Source organism: Tursiops truncatus, chromosome 9, assembly GCF_011762595.2.
Source record: "Tursiops truncatus isolate mTurTru1 chromosome 9, mTurTru1.mat.Y, whole genome shotgun sequence".
Lineage (NCBI taxonomy): Eukaryota > Metazoa > Chordata > Mammalia > Artiodactyla > Delphinidae > Tursiops > Tursiops truncatus.
Genome location: NC_047042.1, coordinates 25,644,349 through 25,650,492, shown reverse-complemented (window position 1 = coordinate 25,650,492; position 6,144 = coordinate 25,644,349).

The window sequence follows — 6,144 nt, the reverse complement described above, 5'->3', positions numbered from 1 at the left end:
CTTTTTGTTGCATTGGTAAATGGCAGTGTTTTCTTGATTTCACTTTCAGATTTTTCATCATTAGTGTATAGGAATGCCAGAGATTTCTGTGCATTAATTTTGTATCCTGCTACTTTACCAGATTCATTGATTAGCTCTAGTAGTTTTCTGGTAGCATCTTTAAGATTCTCTACGTATAGTGTCATGTCATCTGCAAACAGTGACAGCTTTACTTCTTCTTTTCCGATTTGGATTCCTTTTATTTCCTTTGCTTCTCTGCTGTGGCTAAAACTTCCAAAACTATGTTGAATAAGAGTGGTGAGAGTGGGCAACCTTGTCATGTTCCTCATCTTAGTGGAAGTGCTTTCAGTTTTTCACCATTAAGGACGGTGTTGGCTGTGGGTTTGTCATATATGGCCTTTATTATGTTGGGGAAAGTTCCCTCTGTGCCTACTTTCTGCAGGGTTTTAATCATAAATGGGTGTTGAATTTTGTCAAAAGCTTTCTCTGCATCTATTGAGATGATCATATGGTTTTTCTCCTTCAATTTGTTAAGATGGTGTATGACATTGATTGATTTGTGTATATTGAAGAATCCTTGCATTCCTGGAATAAACCCCACTTGATCATGGTGTTTGATCCTTTTAATGTGCTGTTGGATTCTGTTTGCTAGTATTTTGTTGCGGATTTTTGCATCTATGTTCATCAGTGATATTGGCCTGTAGTTTTCTTTCTTTGTGACATCCTTGTCTGGTTTTGGTATCAGGGTGATGGTGGCCTCATAGAATGAGTTTGGGAGTGTTCCTCCCTTTGCTATATTTTGGAAGAGTTTGAGAAGGATAGGTGTTAGCTTTTCTCTAAGTGTTTCATAGAATTTGCCTGTGAAGCCATCTGGTCCTGGTCTTTTGTTTGTTGGAAGATTTTTAATCACAGTTTCAATTTCAGTGCTTGTGATTGGTCTGTTCATATTATCTATTTCTTCTTGGTTCAGTCTTGGCATGTCGTGCATTTCTAAGAATTTGTCCATTTCTTCCAGGTTGTCCATTTTATTGGCATGAGTTGCTTGTAGTAATCTCTCATGATTTTTTGTATTTCTTCAGTGTCAGTTGTTACTTCTCCTTTTTCATTTCTAATTCTATTGATTTGAGTCTTCTCCCTTTTTTTCTTGATGAGTTTGGCTAATGGTTTATCAATTTTCTTTATCTTCTCAAAGAACCAGCTTTTAGTTTCATTGATCTTTGTTATCATTTCCTTCATTTATTTCTCCTTCATTTATTTCTGATCTGATTTTTATGATTTCTTTCCTTCTGATAACTTTGGGTTTTTTTGTTGTTGTTGTTGTTCTTGTTTCTCTAATTGCTTTAGGTGCAAGGTTAGGTGGTTTATTCAGGATGTTTCTTGTTTCTTAAGGTAGGAGTGTATTGCTATAAACTTCCCTCTTAGAACTGCTTTTGCTGCATCCCATAGGTTTTGTGTCATCGTGTCTCCATTGTCATTTGTTTCTAGGTATTTTCTGATTTCCTCTTTGATTTCTTCAGTGATCACTTCGGTATTAAGTAGTGTATTGTTTAGCCTCCATGTGTTTGTATTTTTTACAGATCTTTTCCTGTAATTGATATCTAGTCTCATAACGTTGTGGTCAGAAAAGGTACTTAGTACAATTTCAATTTTCTTAAATTTACCACGGCTTGATTTGTGACCCAATTTATGATCTATCCTGGAGAGTGTTCCATGAGCACTTGAGAAAAATGTGTATTCTGTTGTTTTTGGATGGAATGTCCTATAAATATCATTTAAGTCCATTGTGTTTAATGTATCATTTAAAGCTTGTGTTTCCTTATTTATTTTCATTTTGGATGATCTGTCCATTGGTGAAAGTAGGGTGTTAAAGTCCCCTACTCTGAATGTGTTACTGTTGATTTACCCTTTTGTGGCTGTTAGTATTGGCCTATGTATTGAGGTGCCCCTATGTTGGGTGCATAAATATTTATAATTGTTATATCTTCTTCTTGGATCGATCCCTTGATTTTTATGTAGTGTCCTTATTTGTCTCTTCTAATAGTCTTTATTTTAAAGTCTATTTTGTCTGATATGAGAATTGCTACTCCAGCTTTCTTTTGGTTTCCATTTGCATGGAATATCTTTTTCCATCCCCTTACTTTCAGTCTGTATGTGCCTCTAGGTCTGAAGTGGGTCTCTTGTAGACAGCATATATATGGGACTTGTTTTTGTATCCATTCAGCCAATCTGTGTCTTTTGGTGGGAGCATTTAGTCCATTTACATTTAAGGTAATTATCGATATGTATGTTCCTATTCCCATTTTCTTAATTGTTTTGGGTTCATTATTGTAGGTCTATTCCTTCTCTTGTATTTCTTGCCTAGAGAAGTTCCTTTAGCATTTGTTGTAAAGCTGGTTTTGTGGTGCTGAACTCTCTCAGCTTTTACTTGTCTGTAAAGTTTTTAATTTCTCCATCAAATCTGAATGAGATCCTTGCTGGGTAGAGTAATCTTGTTTGCAGGTTTTTCTCCTTCATCACTCTAAATATGTCCTGCCAGTCACTTCTGGCTTGCAGAGTTTCTGCTGAAAGATCAGCTGTTAACCTTATGGGGATTCCCTTGTGTGTTATTTGTTTTTCCCATTATGCTTTTAATATGTTTTCTTTGTATTTAATTTTTGACAGTGTGATTAATATGTGTCTTGGCATATTTCTCCTTGGATTTATCCTGTATGGGGCTCTCTGTGCTTCCTGGACTTGATTAACTATTTCCTTTCCCATATTAGGGAAGTTTTCAACTATAATCTCTTCAAATATTTTCTCAGTCCCTTTCTTTTTCTCTTCTTCTTCTGGAACCCCTATAATTCGAATGTTGGTGCATTTAATGTTGTCCCAGAGGTCTCTGAGACTGTTCTCAGCTCTTTTCATTCTTTTTTCTTTATTCTGCTCTGAAGTAGTTATTTCCACTATTTTATCTTCCAGGTCACTTATCCGTTCTTCTGCCTCAGTTATTCTGCTATTGATCTCTTCTACAGTACTTTTAATTTCATTTATTGTGTTGTTCATCATTGCTTGTTTCATCTTTAGTTCTTCTAGGTCCTTGTTAACTGTTTCTTGCCTTTTGTCTATTCTATTTCCAAGGTTTTGGATCATCTTTACTATCATTATTCTGAATTCTTTTTCAGGTAGACTGCCTATTTCCTCTTCATTTGTTAGGTCTGGTGGGTTTTTATCTTGCTCCTTCATCTGCTGTGTGTTTTTCTGTCTTCTTATTTTGCTTATCTTACTGTGTTTGGGGTCTCCTTCTTGCAGGCTGCAGGTTCATAGTTTCCGTTGTTTTTGGTGTCTGTCCCCGGTGGCTAAAGTTGGTTCAGTGGGTTGTGTAGGCTTCCTGGTGGAGGGGACTAGTGCCTGTGCTCTGGTGGATGAGGCTGGATCTTGTCTTTCTGGTGGGCAGGTCCACGTCTGGTGGTGTGTTTTGGGGGTGTCTGTGGACTTATTATGATTTTAGGCAGCCTCTCTGCTAATGGGTGTGGTTGTGTTCCTGTCTTGCTAGTTGTTTGGCATAGGGTGTCTAGCACTGTAGCTTGCTGGTCGTTGAGTGAAGCTGGGTGCTGGTGTTGAGATGGAGATTTCTGGGAGATTTTCATCATTTGATATTATGTGGAGCTGGGAGGTGTCTTGTGGACCAGTGTCCTGAAGTTGGCTCTCCCACCTCAGAGGCCCAGCACTGACTCCTGGCTGCAGCTCCAAGAGCCTTTTATCCACATGGCTCAGAATAAAAGGGAGAAAAAGGAGAGAGAGAGAGAGAGAGAGAGAGAGAGAGAGGGAGAGAGGGAGAGAGAGAGAGAGAGAGAGAGAGAGAGAGAGAGAGAGAGAGAGAGAGAGCGGGGGAGGGGGAGGGAGGGAGGGAGGGAGGGAGGGGAAGAAAGAAAGAAAGAAAGAAAGAAAGGAGGGAGGGAGGAAAGAAGATAAAATAAAATAAAGATAAAATAAATTTATTAAAATTAAAAATATTAAGAAAAAAATTTTTTAAAAAAGAAAACAAACAAAAAAACGGACGGATAGAACCCTAGGACAAATGGTGGAAGTAAAGAGAAAATCTCACAGAGAAGCATACACATACACACTCACAAAAAGAGGAAAAGGGGAAAAAATCATAAATCTTGCTCTCAAAGTCCACCTCCTCAATTTGGGATGATTCGTTGTCTATTCATGTATTCCACAGATGCAGGGTACATCAAGCTGATTGTGGAGCTTTAATCCGCTGCTCCTGAGGCTGCTGGGAGAGATTTCCCTTTCTCTTCTTTGTTAGCACAGCCCCCGAGGCTCAGCTTTGGATTTGGCCCCGCCTCTGCGTGTAGGTCCCCGGAGGGCGTCTGTTCTTCGCTCAGACAGGACGGGGTTAAAGGAGCCGCTGATTCGGGGGGCTCTGGCTCACTCAGGCCGGGGGGGAGGGAGGGGCACGGAGTGCGGGGCGGGCCTGCGACAGAGGCCATTGTGACGTTGCACCAGCCTGAGGCGCACCGTGCGTTCTCCCGGGGAAGTTGTCCCTGGATCCCGGGACCATGGCAGTGGCGGGCTGCACAGGCTCCCGGGAGGGGCGTGTGGAGAGTGACCTGTGCTCGCACACAGGCTTCTTGGTGGCGGCAGCAGCAGCCTTAGCATCTCATGCCCGTCTCTGGGTCCGTGCTTTTAGCCGCGGCTCACGCCCATCTCTGGAGCTCCTTTAAAGCAGCGCTCTTAATCCCCTCTCCTCACACACCAGGAAACAAAGAGGGAAGAAAAAGTCTCTTGCCTCTTTGGCAGGTCCAGACTTTTCCCCGGACTCCCTCCCGGCTAGCCGTGGTGCACTAACCCCTGCAGGCTGTGTTCACGCTGCCAACCCCAGTCCTCTCCCTTCGATCTGACCAAAGCCCGAGCCTCAGCTCCCAGCCCCCACCCGCCCTGGCGGGTGAGCAGACAAGCCTCTAGGGCTGGTGAGTGCCGGTCGGGACCGATCCTCTGTGCAGAAATCTCTCCGCTTTGCCCTCCGCACCCCTGTTGCTGCGCTCTTCTCCGCGGCTCCGAAGCTTCCCCGCTCCGGCCCCCGGCAGTCTCCGCCCATGAAGGGGCTTCCCAGTGTGTAGAAACCTTTCCTCCTTCACAGCTCTCTCCCACTGGTGCAGTCGACCATGATTTTTGATTCTACATATAAGCAATATTATATAATATTTGTCTTTCTCTGACTTACTTCACTCAGTATGGCAATCTCTAGGTCCATCATGTTGCAAATGTTACTATTTTTTGTCATTCTTTTTTATGCCTGAATAATATTCCATTATGTATATATGCGTACACACACACACACACACACACACACACACACACACACACACATCGTGTCTTTTTTATCCATTCATCTGTTGATGGACATTTAGGTTGCTTCCATTTCCTCGCTATGGTAAATAGTGCTGCAATGAACATTCGGGTGCATGTATCTTTTTCAAATTATGGTCTTCTCTGGATATATGCCTGGGAGTAGGATTGCTAGAACTTACGGTAGCTCTAAAAACAATGCTGGAGAGGGTGTGGAGGAAAGGGAACCCTTGTACACTGTTGGTGGGAATGTAAGTTGGTATAGCCACTGTGGAGAACAATATGGAGGTTCCTTAAAAACAAACAAAACCAGCGGGGTGGTGGTGGTGGTGTGATGAATTGGGCGATTGGGATTGACATGTATACACTGATGTGTATAAAATTGATGACTAATTAAAAACAACAACAACAACAAAATCTACTAAAAATAGAGCTTCCATTGCTTTTAGGATAGATCCTACAAAGGCTGATGTGACTGGGCCCCTGCCTCGCCTCTTCTCTCATCACTCTCCCCTCCTTCTCTCTGCTGCAGCCATGCTTACTTTGCAGTTTCTCAAATCACCCTTGTTTCCATGTTGCCAGACAATATTTGCCTAGGCTTTTCCCTTTACCCACCTAATAATCACCCTTTAGATCTCATTTCAAATTGCATTCTCAGTGTCTTTGAAGAAGTCTGCAGAACAACTTACTTCTGGAAATTAGAGCTGCCAATTAAATTCCATTTTGTTATGAAACTAATTGTGTGAATCTGTTGATTGGGGTTCAGGACACACTAACCCAAAATATGACACCGTGGAATACTGAATATTT